Source organism: Puntigrus tetrazona, chromosome 12, assembly GCF_018831695.1.
Source record: "Puntigrus tetrazona isolate hp1 chromosome 12, ASM1883169v1, whole genome shotgun sequence".
Lineage (NCBI taxonomy): Eukaryota > Metazoa > Chordata > Actinopteri > Cypriniformes > Cyprinidae > Puntigrus > Puntigrus tetrazona.
In genome coordinates this window covers 19,176,509-19,199,022 of record NC_056710.1, presented here as the reverse complement: position 1 = coordinate 19,199,022, position 22,514 = coordinate 19,176,509, and the positions used below count along the sequence as shown (strand labels likewise).

The following is a 22,514-nucleotide window of genomic DNA, read 5'->3' as shown; positions in this document are numbered from 1 at the left end:
ACGGTTCAGCCGTCTCTCCCAGCACCTGTCTCCGGTGTGATAAGTCTGTCTGACATGATAGTATGTGTTTCATCTCCCCGCTGATGGTGTGACTGAAGCTCCTGGTGAACTCCACCTCGGCGCTAATGACGCGGCTGGGAAGTTTTCTGTAATGAGGCCCCACGCAGGAGCTCTTGCAGTTGGGATTGCGCATGCAGCCATATGCGGGGCCATTGTTGCATGCATTAACATACGGCAGGTCAAGTTAACATATGCAGACTAAGAAATGACTAATGACTTATCACATGCATATTATTTTTGGACTTTCCTAAGAGCGCGCAACCTTTCAGAAGAGCAAGTGAGAACGCGAGAAGAAAAGAAATTAGTTTGTGTCTCATCAACTGTCATGATTCCCATGAAGAAAGACAGGAGGAGGTAAAAATGTGAAATGACAGGTTTAGAAAGGAGAAGAACAAGTAGAAGCGGTTTATATGTGTGTGTGTGTGTGTGTAACCAGAAACCCTAAAACCTAAATGACCAGTAAAAATTATTATTAAACAGCTTTACAAACCCAAATATGCATGCTATAAGAGAAAAAAAATACAAAACTATGAACATTTCTGTTTCAAATTCAGCAAATATTGTACCTATTTACTTGAATTTAGCTTAACTTGTATACGCATATTAAAAATTGTTTTAAATACAGCTTCAAAATGTATTTTTACTGCGCAGTATTCACTAGCATGCACCCTTTAGGGGCAGATAAGGCACAGAAGTGAGGGTGCTGTTAAGGGTACAAGTTTTGCACATTTCTTTCTGCGAGTGTTGGATGTATTCGGTGTATGAGGTTTATTGCTTGTATTGAGTGTATTGGCGGTGAGGAGAAGCTTTCATTTGGCAGGCTGTAAAAATGTCTGTTTGTGTGTGTGTGTGTTGTGTGTGTCGGGGCTTGAGTTTTTGTGATGGAGGAAGCAGGTATTAGCTCAGAGACCTCGGTGGTCCCTGCTAGCCATTAGTTTCCCCTACAGCTGCAGTAAGATCCACACTGTGAATCTGCCACACTGCCTCATTCATCAGCCACCCCATCCGCACCAGCACACACACATTCCAATAACACACACACACACACACGTACGGCTCGCCCGCTCGCTAGAACTTCAGCACGTCCGCTGCGAAGCGTTCCAACACAGAGAGAGATGAGCGGAGAGGAAAACACGGCGTGATGAAAGCCATTGTTTATTACTTACGATCGGCACGCTTGCGCTTCTTTCATGCTCTCGACTGAAGCATCTCCGGTCAACGGTGCAACTTCCTGCCGCCCGCCTGTCTTACAGGAAGTGTTTAAATGTTGGCAGGAGAGTTGTGGAATGGCCTGTGGAAACAGAGAGGACGGGGTCAGAGCCGAGAGGTCAGCTGTCTTTCTGTGGGCCCGATGCTTCATTACTCGGTCAGATCGGTCGACCTGCAGCCGGGTGCACAAAACTAACTTAAGATCGCTGGATTATTACTTTTATTTTTTGTTTGTTAAGGGGTGCTTCTGTGCTTTATGCGGTTTGAGCTTAAAATTCAGTTTCCAAGAACATCTCACCTTTAAAAGGGTCAAAGAACATGAAAACTACTTAAAAATATTTATATGAAAATATACAAAACGTTTCAGAAATTTTGATAGGTTGAAACATTGTCTGGTAAACTGTGTTTTTGTAAAAAAAAAAAAAAAAAAAAAAAGATTTATATCTCTCTCTCTCTCTCTCTCTCTCTCTCTCTCTCTCTCTATATATATATATATATATATATATATATATATATATATATGTGTAATAAAAAGATGACTGAATCCTTTGCAAAATGAAAACATACAGAAAGTTTTACTTCCGCATTCAAAAATGATTGCTCAAACTCTGAATTCTGATTGGTTGCAACATTATCTACTCATCGCAAACAGCCTATATTTGTTTTATGAACTAAGAAGATTGTTTGGTGAATATGTCACATAGGTCCTATTTCTACTCTTGACCTCAAGAATCCGCTTTATTGCAAATCATTTCACCTTAAAAGGGATCAAATGACTTTTTTCTTAACATTTTGTGATAAAAGAGGTCACCGCCGTGAGAAAATACACTGAAACTTTCAATACAAGTCATCATAAAGCATTATAAGAATTGTTGCAGCACTGTCTGGTAATAAACCTATAAACAGCATATAATTCTGCTCTTTAACTACTACGCTGGTTGTGTTGTGAATCTGTCACAGTTTAATGCAACTTTGCAAAGGTGCTATAGTTTTGCGCAGTAAACTTTAACATCCGTTTGATTGCAACACTTCACTTTTAAAGGGGTCAAATCACACGAACGCTACTCCTCCTAAATCTTCTGCGACAAAAGAGTTAATTGAAACATGGAAATATACAGAGACGTTTAGTTTAACAGAGAACTATAAAAAGGATCGTCCGACGCCACATTCTGGTTGGTTGCAACATTTCTTAACAACCATAAACAGTCAACAGCTCAGCTCATAAACTGTAAAGGGATTGAATCTGTCACAGTTTAATGCAACTTTGCAAAGGAGCGCCACTTCTGTGTCATGAGCAGGAATCCAGCGCCCGTTTAACCGCAGAACATTTACATTTTAAAGGGATCAAATTTACTTTTCACGAATCTTCTGGCATTAAAGAGTCCATTGCAATATGGAAAAATATGAAAACATTTTAGCATTATAAAAAGGTTTGTTTCAACTGCGGTCTTTTTCTTTAATCTTAAAATTAAAAAAAATAAATAAATAAAATTAAAGATAATTATGAAATTATGGAAACTTTTTTTCACAAAAAAAAAAAATTTTCACAAAAAAATTAATAAAAAAACACCTTCTGCAACATCATAACGCATTATAGAAAGAATTGATTGGTTGTAATTGTGAATGGTTTACAATTTGGCTCGTGAACTATATTACCAAGTGCACCGTTTTTGCTAAATTTTTGTATTTAATTGCATTAATTTCTTTTTTAAGGCAAAAACTGTTTTTTTGGGAGTAGTGTGAACGATATCAGACCGAAAAACAAAGGACTCTTACTAATTCCACATGTAAAGTCAACACAAAGTCATAGTTGAAGTCTTACTTTTCATAAAGCATGCTTGGAATCAGATAATCCATGCATAGTATTCTTAATATACACAACGAAGCATTTAATGAAAAATGAGTTGGTCCACATATTTAACAATTTTTCATTGGCTGACGGGCAGTACAGATCGTAGCAGTGCTACCTGTAGACTTTTCACCATCCAATCAATTCCTGATAAAATGATGGAAAACGTCTGTGAGAATGATAGAGAAGGTGAGAGATATCACATTAAAGCAATATAATTGTGTAGCAAATATAGTTTCATATTGACTTTAAAGACACGGTACAAAAAAGCTTAGTTTAGGTGTCAGACGCGGGGTGGAAAACAGTCATTAAAAAATTAATTATGACTGTTTTGGTGCAAAAAAAACACTAACATTATAAGTGGACCTCAGGGGAAAAAATAAAACAAAATATATATTTACGATATGACCCTTTTAATAAACAGCAGCGAGGTTACAATTACGAATAAAGGCATATTTTTGATTTGTGCCAGGATAATTGCGGCTCTCGCAAATAAAACACAAAGCCCTGGCCCTTAATTTTGATCCCGGAATGAGCATTTCTTTGTCACACTTCACAAACACCCAGATAAATTAAATAACCGTGTGCGCAGTAAAAGGAAAATACGTGCATTCGAAGACGGCCTATACTGCCGGAGCAGTCTTATTTAAATTGGATGGGAAATTAGCGAAAAAGGCCTGGTCATTTTCGTGGAGAGAGCCGATCTGATGGCTGGGGTAATTATCCCGCTAAAGTGGGTAACTGACATGTATGGTCACATAGGTCAGTTAGTGTAAGACAGATTTCCCCCCTCTCCCAGTGCTTACTGAGACTCATTAAGTCCTTTAGACCAAACAGAGATAAAGAGTATTGTTAACATACAGAAGCCCTGGAAACTTGGACTGTGGAGGAGAGAGAAAGCACGCCATCCTCGCCGATTTGCTTTGTTGTTGTTTTTTTTCCCGCTGCCAAAAAAAAAATATCTTGATGAGGCGATGAAATAAATCACAGGGGCTGAAATCCAGAGGTAACATCTTTTATGGACTTCTTCATGTCATCCATCTCCGGGCCAGGAGTGAATTATCAGAGCTACAAAAAAAAGATCTATGTTTTCTGAGTTCCAATAATGGCTCAGGACAGAGATATATATTTATTTCCTCATAAGCTCGACAGGGCGACGGTGAGTGATAAGTATCATTATTGTTTGGCGAGATTGTAGTTTATGTCTCATCACCCGAGATGTTGGCACACGCGTTTTCAAAGGAGGAAACAGATCAATTTCAGCCTGACGTCCAGGAACATATGCAGAATGTAATGAGGAGGAGAGAGACGATTACAGACCCCTGCATCTGACTGTAGCCTCACATATACCTCCATAAACTCACATATGGACGCAATTTCTATCTCCATTTCGCATCTAGAAGAAGGCAGCGCAATATATCAAAAAGTCAATTTTGAAGCATAATCAGCCACGGTATAAAGTATTCACCATCATACTCGGTGTCAACAATCTAAAAAGTTGTATGTGAGTGTTTTGGCATGAGAGGTCATTTTAATGTTTATGATACTTTATTTTCATAATTTAGTGGGACAGTGAAAAAACTGATTTTGCCCATAACACAAACTTAAAATTTATCAATAAAATCTGTCAATTATCCTCAATTTTGAAACACTTGAATATACATTATACATACATATATATATATATATATATATATATATATATATATATATATATATATATATATATATATATATATATATATATATATATACACATATTGAATTCAAAAAAAAAAAAAAAATATATATATATATATATATATATATATATATATATATATATATATATATATATATATATATATATATATATATATTTTTTTTTCTCTGAATTCAAAACCGACTTGTCATCAAATTGCTTTTTACCTTAATTACTAGTTCATTATTATTATTATTTTCATTCATTTCTAATTTGGCAGTCTCTTGGGGATCCTTTACAATGCTGCTAATTAGGACCCCAAAATGAAGTTAATAAGACATTTTCAAGGTTATGTATTTGCATGTGGGAGAGTTTTGCCTCCTACTTCCAATTATTTACATTTGTAATGTTTATGAGGAACTACTTCCAAGTTCATTTATTTAGTTTTGTAGCGTGACTCCTCCGCATAAAAAATAGACTTCAAGCAATAACAAGCAAAAAATAAGCTAAAGTGTATTTGTTTATTATTTATATATAATAGTACATTATATATAAATTTGTCAACAGTCAAAAAATTAATTAAATTTTTTCAAATAAAAAACTAGGGGAAAAAACTAATAAAACTGTGTATATTTATTATGTATATGTGAATACACATATGCATGTATACATTTAATATAATATATATATATATATATATATATATATATATATATATATATATATATATATATATATATATATATATATATAAAATATATCAATATAGACAAGTAAATACATGTACTTATTTTTAAAATATATACTGTATGTGTGTGTATTTATATAGACATATACTCATATATATGTATATTAGTATATTGGTAAAAAAGCATAGCAAAACTAATATTCTGTTGTCTGCAAACTGCCTGGTGCATCTTCATTATGGATGTAGAATGGCTGCCATCATATCAAATCTAAAAATTATTCACAGAGAAATTAAAATGAATACATAAAATATAATAAAAACCAAAGAAATCTAAACATTCACAGCATTCCTTCGTAACGCCCAAAACCCGATGTGATAGCTATCACAATCCCATTCGAAGAGCTGAATGAAATGACAGTCCTGTGTTGATAATTATAAATCAAACATCATTTAGTACACCAATCCCACCGGAATAGTGCTTTTGAACAGATGAAAAACAAGGAAGCGCACAAATCAAGGAATCAGACTCCGCCAACAACCCCGAATCTTGACTGCATGAACTTCCTTTAATTTAATTTCCCCCTACACACACACACTCACTTTCAGATCCGGACTCAAATTGAAAAGGTGAAGTGTGTTTTATTTCGCGCTGACCCTGTCTGGATTAATACCGAGTATTCATGAATATAAACAGCGGCGCATTAGCGTGCTTTAATGGCAATAATAAATGCATAACCTGCTGGTTTGCGGCCTTGACCGGTATGAGGAGCGCCTCTGAAGAGCGCCGTTCACCTCGGCGCTGTCGTCTTTGCTCGAGGGGGGCTGCGCGGGGCGGGATTCTATTACCACAACTGACCCCTGTCTCTCCAAAATGCCCCCTTCCCTCTTACCCGGCTCCGTTCCCCCCTGAAGAGCATCTTGGCGGTCTCTGTCGCGCTTTGCTCCTCTTCACCTCACTGCTCCTGTAACTCTGAGCTCATTAACCGTGCCGTTCCAAACGGCTGCTGGCATACATTGGCGCCTTTATCTCCAGCAGCCCCTTCGGACGCAGCCATTGTCTCTTATTTTTAATTAGATTGGTTCATCAGCAAGCTGACGGAGATGTTTGTGCACCGGGCACTGGTACAACATCCGACACGCTGATTTCTGTCTGCACCGTACACGCAGGCCTATGTACTTTTGCAATGGGTTTGCAAATGTGACATATTTGCCACGGAGCCGGAATGAAATAAATAAATAAAGGCATGTTTAGCTTTGACATTGTGCCAAATATCACATGACTAGGCTGTTTGTGAGCAAGAAATGTATATATTTTAAGTATATTTTTTAATATTATACAGTACACACACACACACACACACACATATATATATATATATATATATATATATATATATATATATATATATATATAATGTATATATATATATATATATAACGTATATATATATAACGTATATATATTACATATATAACACACACACACACACACACACATATATATATATATATATATATATATATATATATATATTTTTTTTTTTTTTTTCTACGCTTTTTATTTAATTACTTTAGTAGTTCTGCAGCATGACAATTGTTTTTAGCCATTAGTATAGGATGTTAATACAAAAACATGTTTTTCCCTTTGATGACTATTTTATTAAAGGTGATTTTCCTGCTTAATTTGACAAAAGAAATAAATAAATGAAATTGACTTAATGGCATCTGGACATCTTTTCTTCACACATGAATACTTTCACTGAATATTTTAAGAGACAATACTGCGTCAACTAGTGTCTTTGTTTGTAAAAAAAACCCCCACAAATTTATAGAAAAGCTCTTACAGTGGAAGTGCATGGCATACTTTACAAATCCAAAACTGCTTTTACAAACCTGTACAAGTTCAAAAGGTCATAAAAATGCAAAACGCCTGTTGTTGGCATGCTGCTCCTTTTCACTAAAACAAGAAAAAACTAATTTAAATGCACAATCATGATATTAAACTAATACGAAATAAACCAAATACGGCATATAAAATATAAGTAAAACTTTATTTTACGGTTACACCTATTAGTTGCTTATTAGTGTGCATATTACTAGAATATTAACCATTTATTAATGCTGATTAAGCACATATTAATGCTTTATTTTACATCCCTTTATTGAGTGAAAGGTTACTAGTTAAAAAGTGTAACCTACTCTAAAATGTTACTGAAATATGTAATCATGCTCTGGAACAGCTCATAATTAGACAATGTTGTTATTATTGCCGCTGTCGCAATTACAATATTTGTAACACTAGCTGTGTAAAAGTGCTCCAAGATAAGCAAACATACAGGAAAGGTCTTTTATTATAAGATCCTGTCGTGTCACTTGTTTAACACTTGACCCGCTGACTCTCGCATGCATAAATCACGAATGAATAAACATGAGGATTCATAATACGGCTGGCATGTGTGTTTATCCTTTGCCAAGTCAAGGTATTAATGAAATTAACTGAATTTAATTAAATATCACTGCATGCAAATCAGATTTCAGACGACAGTCCGGGTTCGTTTTTTGGCGCGCCATTCTTCTATGCAGCATTTCAAATGATTGAACAAAAAATAAATCAATAATAAAAACAGAAAACGGGAATCCAATCAGTTTTCACGAGCAGACATGGTTCTCCGCCGAAGAACAAACTTCGAATCTCTTTACCTGGATTCTCTGAAAGCTATAAAATATTAATCATCCCAAAGATGGCTCTTAAATTAGGGTAAATTCCTGAGAGAATGGGATCAGTCATTAAAACAACATCATTAGGATGTCAGCGGAGCCCCAAGGAGAGACCGGGCCCGACTGTTGATCATTTCTGCTATATTTAATGAACAGTCAACGATACATAACTCCAATATTGGCAAAACATAATAATGAGGCAATTTCACGGAAAATGTGCGCAACCCCCCTGTTTTGTCACACTTTGATAATGCACTTGATTGCTTAATCAAGCAACTTTGTGTAAACAAACAGTCTTGGGATTTCAGGGTTGGCACATTAAAAGGTACTTTTTTAACAATTAAACACGTCGACTAAATATGATACCTTTACAGTTGATTGACACTGACGCTGCGCTTCGGGTTCAGCTCAGGCTTGTCACAGAAAAGGGAGAAAGATACAATGATACACTCAAATTAAATCAAAATCATTAAAAAACAAATAAAGTCTCAACAACCGCTTGAAAGCGTCTGTAAGGGGCCACACAGGAAACACTCGCTTTCATTTTTCATTCACATGTCTTGTCCAGTGCCTGAAGCACATTATAATTTGGCTGCAAATATTAAACTTCCTAAACTTTTTTTTTTTTTTCCTAAAGTACGCACAGTTATGATGTAAGGCTATAGCTCTACATAGCATTAAATAGTCTTTAATGGGCCGTGGTTAACTCCAGTGGTGTAAATTTCTCATATAGTGACACTTTTATACCTTATTTAAGGAGGAGTAACCTGTCTTGTGCAATCCTTTCCAAAACAAGGTCCAAAAACAACATCGGCGGGTCCATATTTCAGCCCAGCAGCTCAGAGGAGGGGGGGAAAAAAAACACCCTCTCAAGATATTTTTTGAATTACAAAGATGGATTAGAGCCACCTGAGAGGAATTTGGTGTGTGTCCGTCGACTAATATATTTCAAAAGTTCAGCTGTATCTAAAACATATTTCATTACGAACCCAGAGAATGATTTGAACAGGTGTATCCGGCCACCCTTTGAGACCAGAGTTAATTTGAGTCAAATTGATGAGAAATTAATTTAAGATGTTCATTTAACCTTAAAGGTGAAGCGTGCACTTTAAAATACTTTTTTTCCTCTTTAAGTGTAATGTGCAGAGACTGTAAAATATATAGAAAAAGCTATTTTGCCGAGTGTGTCGTCACATTTATGTCCTCATCAAACTGAATTCAAACTTTTACTTCTGTTATGTTATATTTTAGAATGAAACAAAACGTAAAACGATGAAGTCAAATGGCAAAAATAAAAATAAATACAATAAAATTTCAGATTTTTCATTCTAAAAATGTTTTTCTTTGGAATTACATGCATTGAACAAAAAAATCAAGTTTGAGCAAATTGCATTAAAGATGAATCAAGATCCCACATAAATAAATCAAATCAAATATTAAATTATAAATATTATTTATGCACAAACCTGCATATAACGTGACTAACATAACACCACAAATATTATTTATATTTTTCAAAAAAATCTGAATTTATTTTATTTTGAAGGGATATTCTGATGTATCGGTGCCTTTTGTATAATGTTTTTATTTATGTATACACTAAATAAATTATTTTGTGGAGCGAATAACGCTGATTTTAATTTTACAAATACTTTTTGTAAAAAATATATATATATATATTACACAAAAAGCACAGATGGATCAGAATATATTCCTTTAGAATAAAATAAATTGTGAGTGGACCAAAAATTGAAGGTCTGGCTTTAGCTTTCTCCACTTCTTTTATGAAGCAAACTGCATAAAAGTAAATAGTGAGAGTGAGCGAAAACCAGAATATTTAAATTTAGGTAAAGTATCATTTAAAAAAATAATAATAATTTGATGTTGACATTAAGAAAATAAAATGCACTTGTTTTAAAGGTTTCTCCGACAAAGAATCAAAATAAAAGGGTCAAGCTCCGTGATGCCAAAACGAAGCTATGAAATATGTAGTTATTTATTATGTCGGACAAATGCAGCCATGCCAGGCCAACAACAAACGTGTCTACCTGGTCTCAGGCCTGCGGATTGATAAACGGAATTAAGCCATAACACTCCTAGTAACGTAACCCCTTTACTTCTTGTAAATCCAGTCAAGTGTGAAAAATAATAAGTGACCAGAGGATGACCCACTCCTCGGTCTCACAGTGGACAGAACCTCTGCTGCTAACTAATAAAACCACACAGATAGAGTGGCATGACACATGAATCTCTGTTTGTGGCCTATTACCTGCGAGTCAGCGTTTGCGTGTGTGTAGTCGGCTTCGGAGAGAGACGGAGAGAGAGTCGTGGATAACCTTTGAGAGTAGATGACAGTGCTAACAACCGAGCTGATGGGCAGACCAAAGGGAGACCTGTACGGGAGAGAAAGGACGCGTGCTGTAAACACGTGAATGTTTTAATACGTGAACTGAAATCTGCTTGAACGATTTTACATTTTAAAACTTAAACTGTGCAAAAATGGTGATTTCAAACAAACCGTTCACTCACCTTCATTTCGTCCAAAACTGGTATGATTTATTTTCTACCATATTATCACAAATAAATAAAATGAATTAGATGTAACGTCAAATATGACAGAATGATGCATTGTTCTTTCAATTCTGAACACAAAGGTAAAAAATATCAGAATGCAAACTCAGTCAATCAATAAATACATTTAAATATTATTGTGTTATTTTATATTTTAATACAATACAATAATAATAAAATATTCATGTATGTAAATTATTATATATATAAATATATAGTATATATATATATATATATATATATATATATATATATATATATATATATATATATATATATATACAAGCAGATTGTATAAATTGTATATTACAATACTACATATGTTTTAATTATAAATATAGTCTTTTTATTATATAATCTATTATTATTAGTAGTGGTGGTAGTATACACAGACATATGCAAATTTTAGAAAAAGAATGAATATTTGAAACAATCAATAAATCAATCTGAGAGTGATCAAAGGACAAAATAACCATAATAATCCATTACCTTTTGGATGAATTATTTCTTTATCTCCAGATTCTGAATTCTGCTTTAATTAGCCTGTAAAAAATATCTCATGTGACCTTTTTGAAGCTTAAATGTTGCAGGTAAGAGAATTAAAGCCAGAAATAGCAGTGAAATTATTCATCTTTACCCTTATTGATGATGAGTTATGTCATATATGCCGAGTTTAACTATTCATATTATGGAACACGAGTGAAACATGGAACGCAAAGGCCACGAGATGTTTGTCTGACACCGAAAGAAAGTCTCATCAAGCCTCCTCTACCTCCATTACAGATTATCATAAATGTTTCACATTCACCTTTACCGTGGTGGAGATATTAAATCAAAGCAGACTTTCCCTGTTCCTCTCAAGTCAGCATTGATTAAAGATCTCCCGATAAAGGGTAGGCAAATGTCAGCTTAGTAGTAATTGAAAGAGTGTCTAGAGTTCTGATGTGCTGACCTAGGAATACAACAGAAAGCCTTTCCTGAGGAGATACCGTGCGCGTGTAAAGACCCGACGTACATCAAACGAAATCGAAGAACGAACTCAAATGACGTCGTTTCGAAACGGCTTACCAAAGCAAACTTTCTGAGGAGCTCGTTTTGACTCCTAAACACCTTTGAGCTACTACGAGGGGGTTATGCAATCAGTTTCTTTCTCATTCAACATCTCCAGATGACTATATATATATATAGCTGAGCTGCCACAGATATACCTGCACCCGTACGATTGCTGGTGAAAATTCAGTGAAAGCAATTCATTCCTAAATAGGAAATTACAAAGAAGCTTGTGACGACCTGGAGTTATTGCATAAGAGAGACATTAGATGGAGGTTAGATGCAGCCATGAAAGGATTAAAAAATATTGCTCCACGCTGCTGCTGCTGCTCTTCTTCTTCTTTTCCAAAGCGAATTTAAAAGGTAACGTATACAATAAATTAACCTCTATTTTTATCAAAGTTACGGGCTATGAGCGAGCGCCTCCAGCAGGACGGGGGTGTGAGAATGTTGGGAAACAGTATGGCGTCGCTGAGCCTTCTTTCTGAAGAAGAAGAACGAAAAAGAACTTTGTTTCTAGTATATCAGGGCCTTTAATGCCGAAAGGTGAGGGGAAGCTCTGCGTAGACCAGTGAACTGCTATTACACTCATTAACATATAAACACATATAAAAAAGTAATTATCACTTCATTTGATATTAGTTTTTCACAGGATGTCACCTGTTGAGGGTGGTGGCTTGACTAAAAATGGCACTTTTGTGCTTCAGACATGAACGATAAAAGAAAAGTAAAAGCCATTACTATTTGGATTCAACTGATGGACCAGTATGGATGAAATTATATTTTCATGGTGGTTTATGTTAACTGGTTAGTTGATTAAGAGTAATTCATTCACTTTATACGGTGTAACATCTGCATTTGACGTCATTATTGGGTGCTTTATTATTAAAATGGAATAGTATGTAATGAACTGGTGAATGAATGAAACAAACTAAAAGAAGCAATTCATGAAAAATAATACAATTTCCCTATTTGCATAAAGCTTTGGATTACAGACAGGCAAGCGTTCAGGTTCTTGCACATACTGATCATTTTGCTTCGTAAGACCTAAATATATTGCCAGGAGCTATTAATTTTGCATTACCTTCTATGTTTTCTGTTTTTTTTACTCTGAAATTACTTTTATGAATCATCAAAACCAATGTTTTTACCTAAAAATCAACTTTTTATATATACATATATATTCTTACTTGGCATTTTTCCATTACAAATATCGCAATGTTTTTTAAATCAACATGCATTTCAAGATGCATATAGCAAATAGTAAATGCTTGATTCAAGAATGCTTAGATATTCACACCAGAGATGCAAAAAAAGACCCTAACAAGAAATGTCTGCCCGAAGCATCATTAACCTCTGCCGTTGAACTGCACTAATGTATCTGTACTGCATGGTGGGAAATCCAGACATCAGTAATGCAGATGATCCTGAACCGTCTCACACAAGCACACTCCGGTTTATACCCCAGGTGGTTGGGTGAGCAGCCCTGATCAATAGTCTTTTCCATATTTTTCGGAGTAAAAAAGGCACTCGACTCAAGGTAACAGACATGCGATTGAGCTCTCCCATTGAAGTTCCATCTGCTTGCCTGACACACAGATTTGTTTGAATTCTCACAATTATGAGTGGCCTGTGAAGTGAGCAGCGTCCGTTTGTAGTGCCGTCTTTGAGAGGCAAACCTGCCGTATTAAGGACACTATGAAGGTGGGGTAGAGTAATGTCTTCTCTCCAGAGGAGGTCTTCTTTTTCAAAATCATCCCTTTCTTTCTTTCGAATACCTTGACACATAACAAAGTCTGCTTCCCACCAACCCGCTAAAAAAAGGTAGAGAGCGGTAAAGGGTAAACTTGGTAAAGTTTTTTTTTTTTTCAAAGTCATTTAGGTGTCACTTCTACAACATCAGTTTCATGCATATTTCATCATGTTCCTCACCAGCTCTGCAGAGTTAAACTACCGGGCTGGAAGCCTTACAGTGTTTCGGCGAGCGCGGTGAGGACCGTCGGTGTGTATATATTGGATTTTGCGGCTTGCTCGTTTCCTCACGAGAGAAATAACACAGCCACATACGCGTCTCTGTGCCGAGCTGCACTTGTGCTTGTCAGGAACTCCATCAAGTTCATTGGTGTTATAGATTCACGGGCGAATCAATACGTCTTTGCACAACAGAGAGTGAGAGGGAGTACGAGCAGGAACAATTGAGACAAAATAAACATTTATGTTTGAAAATGTGCACATGCATGCAAGATTTTTATTCAATTGGATTGTCAACAGCACTTAGGCCAATGCAAAGTGATGCCCTCTCAAGAACCAGACGTAATATATATGGAGCAACTCGACATGGGACTTTTTTAACGTGTTTGGTCAGCACAACGCAGTTTTATCTAAAACAGGTTAAGAACCTATAAAGTACAAATTAATCTGTTCTTTGAGCACTGCATGTGCGGCGGGGATGGGAATTGTGAAGAACGCATCGATTCTTGTTCTGATTTCTTTACAAATGCATTAACAATTGTTTTAAGAAGGAAGTATCCCTCCAAAAGTAATATTTTTGTGTTTTTTTACATTTAAGTGCCATTTATTACAGCAAAACTCTATCCTGAATTATTAGCCCTTATATACGCGGCATAGTTACAGTAAATGAATAAATAAATTCCACATATACGATAAATGGAAGAAATGTCTGGCCAAATGTCTTATCAGTAACTGAACTACATACAGCATCTGCATAGTAACATTAGTAACATTAACATTAACTCTTAAGAAGAAACCATGATTTGCATTACAATATTTGTATGCTTTGTTTTTATGCTATTCTGAACGTGTCTCTTTAACTAACTTTAACGAAGCTGACTAAACCGGTGCATGCCTCACAAACATCAAGTAAGAGTTCCCAGCAAATTTAAAGTCAGAGAAGTCAAAAGTATTGACCTGTGGTTCAGTAAAAGAATCGCTATGACTGAATCTGTGGGTGACTCAGAAGAATGATTCAAGTTGATAACTTTTTGACTGACTCATCAAAAATAATTGGCTAATAAGAGTCATGCGATCGTGAGTCAAGTTTGTTCTTACATGCAAACACGTGAAAACCACACATTCATATTTTAAGGCACCAAGTACTTCTCTCCAAATAAATTCAGATTGCTCACAGAAGCTCACAACTCGGTATCATTTTGTTTGCCGTAGAAAGGCGTACCTAAACAGCCGTTATTCTGACCAATAACTACCTATTTAGACCATCAGAAAACATATGATTGATAAAAAATGCAATCAATCATAGTGTTTTTGGAGAATGGACAGACAGACGGATGGATGGATGGATAGAGATGTGGCAGAAACTTGCACATAAAACATCTTGTAAAAAAAAGATAAATAGAAACTTTCACAGACATAACAGAAAATCATCTGCTCATGGTTGTTTAGTTAATATTAGCTTTGTTATAACTAATGGCAGAAATGTAATGTGACATATATTACACTGCCATGTGTTACATATAATGTGGGATATAATTTTAACATATGTACAGTCTCTGAGTAGGTGAAGATAGGTTTGTAACATATTTAAAATTGCCATATACACGTGCTATATCTATAGGATGGCTTTTATAAGGTTTTATATGAAGCAACCACCTTCCTGTTCTTATTCCTGAAAGTTGAATAAAGTCGGCCAATCAGATTAGAGCTTACTAGGTTGAGAAAGTGATTAGTGTAAACCGAGAAAACACTTCTACTTATGTTTTAGCACAATATAGTATAGGAAGAATGCGGGCGCTTTAAGGATCATTACCAGAATATTGGTTAAATTTTTAGTTCTCTGGTGCGCACATATAAGTACTTCTGAAAAGACCTATCATCTTGAAAAGAAATCATAAGGATTTCTGATTTCCTTCCCTCTTTCCTTCTCTGCATCTTTCTGACACGGCGCATCACCTGTCACCACGCGGAGATTCTGTTTGTTTAGTTGCTTTCTTCGCAACTCCAGGAGGATTTTTTTTCCCTTCCTAACACGTAAAACGCGCATATAGTTGCTCTGTTTTTTTCAGACTTTTCACTTCCCAGAATCCTCTTGTGTCTCTTCTTGCATCCAACTCAATCAATACCTCACACTATGCCTGGGGCGCCATTCTGCAAAATACTACATCCAATTTACACACAGAAATAAGCAACTTTCCAGCGGGTAGTACATAATCACACAAAACAAAAACAGCCAAGACACGCCGGCCGCGGATTCTAAAGATGCCGCTGACCTCCATTTACATGGGAAAATCACACCTCAGCCTCTGTGCGGCTGGTGCCGGAGCCGCCCGCTCTCGTTTGGATAAAAGAGGCTGTTTTGGGTGTTGAGTCACACCTCGAAATGCTGCTCGGATGTGTTTGTGTCACGGTGGCGGAGCGGCTCGCTAGCGTGAACGTCGTCTTTATCCGCCGTGTTCTCTGAGGACCGTACCTGAGCCCCTCGCTGAGAGAAGAGCGCGCTCACTTTATCATCTCGTACACACGCTTGCACACGCGCGCACACACACACACACACACACGCGCGCGCACGCACGTGCTTGTGTTATGAGCTTGTTCAAAGTAGATAAACAGAAATGAGAGGCGGTTCGAGCAACAATAAGTTCCTTATGAAAACAAGAAAACGAAGACTAAGCCAAATTAACGAGTCGCTCTTTTTAGAAACCGACATTATTTCACAGGAATGACTATAAATGTTACAAACGTTGTGTTTTATGAAAAATGCATGTTAACAGTAAGGTCCCTTGCTAATTGTACACTAAAAAGTATGTTAAACATACAACATTTGGAGGTATACACTGCGTAAAAACGATATTCTTCCTTAGCATTTTTGTCTTGTTTTCCAGTCCAGTATTTAATCTAGATACATTCACTGGAGAAGCGATATGATTTAAGACATTAAGTTTTGCTTTCTGACAAAAGCATCAAAATGAAGTGAGCTTTTGCTTAAAGCAAGGAAAAATATCTGCCAGTGTGGTCATTTTTCTTGCTTTAAGTAAAAACTTAACCTTGATAAGTTTTTAAGAAAACAAGACTTGATATCTTAAGTCATTTAGCTTCAAGTAAATCTTAAAACAAGAATCATTATTGTAGGCAGTGCAGTAATTTGGCATATTAATATTATTTCTGATAACATAATTCGTGTTGTTTTTTACTGTAAATGTACTTTCTATATTTAAAAAGATTCTAGGGTATATTTCACAGTAAACTTCTGGCGACCACATCTGCTTTTTTTTTTTATTTCTTTACACTAAGTTTATTCACACCCACACTGCTGTTTCAAACCTCCTCGTGCAGCTATTGGACGGATTGTGCGTGACTGTCAAATTGCGAATAACAATAATTTATTTGTGTGCGTATGTGACATAAAGAAGAATGAATGGTCACCCCGAATTGCATTATTTATGGAGCCCGAGTGTCAGACCAGACTGGTGAACTTGAACCGCCCCGTTTCTTCCCCTTAAATTGGCGAGATTTCATTTAGGACGCCGCGAATGTGACGCGTTTCCCCGCCGAACGTTCGCGAAGAAACGCATAGCGCATTTGATTTACATTACAGGCCCTCTTACGGCGATAGAATAAGCCGTCAAATGCAATGTAAGCCAATAAAAGGGAACGGGCGAACGAATAAAACCCATAAAAGTGCACCTCGAAACCCTGTGAAATAAAGTTAGCACGGCCTTGACAACACAATGGTTCTCTCCTCGCGCGTACACATGTACCTTCTCTTGTCTCACCCCATGTCTGCGTCTAAATTTTCTTTGCATTGTGTTTACTGTATATGCCAATAGTGTAATATTAAACAAAACCAGTGTGTCCGGTGTCAGAATGATAGATTACGGCAGCCAGGCAAGGTCACCCCAGAGGGCCAAGGAGCCCTGTCTCACTCTTGCAGTTAACACTATATCCGTATTGTATGAGTGTCACGAGCAATCCAATGATTTATTGCTTGGAAGGGTCTGCTCAATTTTTTTTTCCCCCCTCTCTCTCTGCCTCTCTTTTTCGTGCCTGACCAAATTGCACATTTTCCGGAGAAGGAGGCAAAAATATCCCAGCACATAGATTAGCCTGATCTTCTGCTTTGTTTGGATGGATTCGCCGTGTCGGGAGGAAAATTTAGGCATGCTGATGCGTCCGGGCCGTTGCTAACAGTTTTTCATAGCTGATGTTTGCCAATGAGGAATCATTTGTATGGCAAAGAGGACGACCGCGTTCCTGAGTGAATTTCAGGAAAACCTGTCATACGATGTCTTAAGAGTCGCATTTCACCCCGCGATCAAAAACTAAACAAATAGGAAATTATATTTATTTATATGCATTTTAATACATTTAAATGTATATTTTACATAAACACAGATGTACTTAAACTGTTTTTCTATACTAAACTATTTTCACAACCAATATTGTGTTTGGTAATAGAGAAAGCATATCGGTTTTCGTTTTAGCAAAATCGTTCAAATATAATAAAAACACGTTTTAATCTATTAAACTATTTGATTAAATACTTAAAATACTTATAAATTTATATTTATATAAAATGCCACCGTATTCGTAATCACATCAAATGACTTTTTTTAACTGTTAAGTATTTATACACCGTGCTTTTAAATAATTACATACATACATACCTTAATTATGATGATAATTTAATGTGAAAAATTGTCAGCATACATATAAAAAATAAAAAATAAATTAGTGGGTGAATGCAGCTGTCGTGAAAATGCTAAAACGGGCTTCGTTTGCTTTAAACGAAATAGAATTTCCTAATGATTTTTTTTAAGGGGATTTTGAGGTGAAATGTCAAATTCCATTAAAAACCAACTAGATAAATGCATAAACACTCGTAATTACATAACCATCATGCTGCAAATGATCATCCAATGAAGAAAACATTAGCGCTGACCTCAGAATGAGCGGCGTGTCACATTTCGGCGGCCCCGCACCAGGCCCGTGATAAGATGAAGCATCGCTGCCTCAAAGGGGTTTCAGGCGGCCTGGAAAATAATGGTTTGCCACTTATCAAGCTGTAGTCACTCCACACTTGCAAGCCATTTTCCTACAATCAATAAAAACACGAGGCTCTGATGCAATTAAATTGATTGCATTTCTTCTTCTTCTTCGTCGTCGTCTCTAGGACAGCAAACAATCGCTCCGCCAAACCGAATACGCTTAGAAGTGTTTACGAACAGACACCCGTATTTAACATTTAATTGTTTATTAATGGCACTAGAACTAAATGAAGGACTGAAAGCGTGATCTCGTCACTGAAGAGCTCGCATCTACTACAGAATAAAACCGTTTTAAAGGGCATTTTTTAAAAAAGCAGTTACGACTCACAGTTCTAATTTAGCTCAGAATTCGAAATGTTGAGTTTACATCTCACGGCATTACACATACGTACACATACATGTTACAAATCAAACATTTCAATGTACATTTTGCACGGAATACGAGGAGAGACAAAACACGAAACTCTTTCTCTGCCCTGACCGCGGACGAACTCATGCATCTTTTACTTTCGGCTTGTAAATCTTGAATTTCCAGACCCACGGTGGCCGTTTTACAATCCTTCTCCGGTTATCGCTGCATAACGCACTCCAACTGACATGCTCCACTTGGTACGCACTAGAATAAGAGGTGAGAGCTCGTTCTAAAAGCCTGTAAAAACCTAAACAAACCAACAATCAATAAGTAAATTGATCAATAATTAAATTTCCCACTGAAGTCTGACTGAACGCGAGGGCATTATAACCCCGGCTACAGTTAGGCCAACATTTCGAATCATAGGTTTTGTGTGTTTTAAACTCTTCTCTTTTTTTTAAATCCACCCGATGTGAAGTCGAGATCCGTGCTCAGTTATTGAATTTCCAGCCATCTGCTCTGTTTAGATACTCGCAGCGTTTGGCCCTAATGAGTCCAATAGAGAGAGAACCTGTTGAATTATTAATCAAGATGAGCGAGAGATTAAAACAGCCTTCTAAACCACTCATCTTCAGATTAGTTACTGTAAAAACATACACGACGGTTATATATAGGTGTTCGGATCGGCTCGGCTAGCGTTAAACGCACAGCAGGCTGCATTTGAAAGCAAGCGTGAGTGTTCGAGGCGAACGGCTTCTGTCCGTCACGGGAGTACGTGGTATGAAACAAGTAGGAAATTACGAGAAACGAGCGAAATGGTAACAGCGATGTTTTTACAAAAGGTATTTTCACTCGCTTAACTGCAGGGGGCTTTAAAGTCGCAAAAATACACACAACTACGTACAGTTACTTAATAATAGGCCTAAGCTAAGCATAAAATGATAACATTATGCTGGACGTCAGCATCTGATATCATTTATTATCTGGCATCTCATAAGCGAATGACATCAAACATATTTTGATTTGAGAAGTCTGTTTAACAGCTTCGTGAACCGAATGGAGATTCTTCAGACGTCTTCTTTTGTTTTTCTCTGAAACCTAACAGCATGCAGGTTGTAAACAACATGCGAATGAATAAATAACGACTAGGTTTATTAAAAACAACATGGAACACGGACTTGCAATGTGTTGGTTCAAGCACTTTTTCTTGTGCATTGGCACCATTTAATTAACTGCAAATGCACTTCCTGTATTGCACATGTTGGCGTCAGACGGGGTTTGACGCAAACAGAAAGTGGAAACAGTAGTTTTGGGCTAAAGGGCAGATTTGTGTTGCCCTGATTTTCTAATTGAGATGAAATTATTCATTGAACGTTTGAAAATTACACCGCCCACTGTTCCCGCACAAACGCCTGAACTACCTAGGGCTTACAGAATTTAACATGTAAATTGCAGAAGAACATAGAAATCTCGCTCCAAGTCCCAGAAGATCGAGATTAAAATCGAACACACGGCAGCGGTTTCCTTTCCTCTCTGACATTGTTGTGTTGAAAAACTCTTCTGAAATGAGATGTAGGCAAGGTGAAGATGAGCCCTATAATGAGATTTTGAGAGGGAGAAAAAGCCGTCTGTCTTTATCTGTTTAACAGATTAACTAAGGATATTCACACACTTCAGATGTCTTTTCTCCTGAAAGTCTTTGAGAATTAGCCAGTGTTTCATGCGGCTGAACGCTTCTCATGTTGCTTTATGAAAATGAGAAGATAAACAATGTCCAACTCACGCGTGATGCTGTTTACAGATTGATCCGGCAGCATGATGATAATAATAATAATGCGTATAGTTTCTGTTTTTGCCTTACCTGTAGATTTCATGAGTCATGATTGTGATCATCTTTGACAGTGAGACTATTATGTTTCCAAACGATACGGTTCATGTTATGAATACAGAAAAGCACATTATCTGATAAAATGTCTCAAATGTTGATACTTTTTATTTACAAGTGCCTATAAAATACTTTAAAAATTAGTACTTTGCTATATATATATATATATATATATATATATATATATATATATATATATATATATATATATATATATATATATATATATATATATATATATATATATATTATATGTGTGTGTGTGTATGTATGTATATATATATTTTTATTAATTTATTTTTTATTTTTTATACAAATCCTTACAATTACACACAAATTATTTTTTAATTCTATATATTTAAATACAAAAAAACTACTTAAAAATATACTATGTGCTACTTATAATTATACTTCAAAATCAAATGTAACACTTTATATTACAGCAAAGCGAATTGTATTATACGTTGAGATATAATAAAGTGAATTATTGTTCATTCTGGAATGAAAATACGTTTATTCATTTCTGTATTTTTACACCGTGGCGTTACTTTTTATTGTGTGATTATAGAATCACCCGTCCTGAAATATTTCACAACTCAAATAATACACCTTTTTGTGCATCCTTAGATGCGTTATTGACATGTTTCGTGAGGTTTGACCTTTAATTGTTCTTTCTGAAGGGCTTGAAGCAGATAAAGACATTTCTCAAAGATAAGACCCTGGGTGCAAACACCTCGCAAGTTCTTTTTGAGCAAATCAGACGCGGCGATATGCATTTTTCATGGTCACAAGGATGTCATACAGAACTACTGTACGCCTCGCACTCGCAGCCTGCGACACGATGTTATCACAGGCTCGCAGGAAGGACAGTACAAGCAGTCAGAAGACCCGACCAAAGACTCGGCTCAATGCCACCACGGGCGGCACGTCCCGCGGGAGAGAGATGGAGAGGAGCATTAAACCTTATCAAGTTTCCTCATGTAAATATTTCAGAGCCTTTGCCTTTTATTCCACTCGGATGCTCGCACCAGTCTAAAAGTGAAATGCTAAATTTTAATATTGATCAATTTTTAATGGTTGATAAATTATAGGCTGCTAGAGTGGCAGGGTAAAGTAATTGTTAATAGATCAGTGGTATTTGCAGCAGAGGATGGGGATAAAGCATCCGACTGCTGTAAAGATGACACGCTTAAATAATGCAGGGGAGTCTGAGCCGTCAAATAATTGACCTAAAATATGTCGCCGGGCTGAATCTGCTGAAGCGTGAGAGTGGATCTCTTCACGTTAGCCGTGCTTGCTCACTGTCCTATTAACTTTAATGCTCTTTTTTTCTGATGTTTAAGATGTCTCAAACATGGGCTAAAGCTCACTTAATACATTCTCAAATTGACTCAATCTGTGTATTACCAAATAATTCTGTCTGCGTTCAACT

At 36.3% G+C, this 22,514-nt stretch overlaps 1 long non-coding RNA gene across 1 annotated transcript in view; it reads right to left on the bottom strand.

The window, feature by feature from the left end:
- The window catches only part of LOC122355232, a 94,195-nt gene extending 92,856 nt beyond the window's left edge, over positions 1-1,339 (bottom strand). Inside the window, exon 1 of the long non-coding RNA XR_006252196.1 lies at positions 1,227-1,339. This is a non-coding gene — a long non-coding RNA (uncharacterized LOC122355232). The remainder of the gene's footprint in view (positions 1-1,226) is intronic.
- Between the last annotated feature and the right edge of the window lie 21,175 nt (positions 1,340-22,514).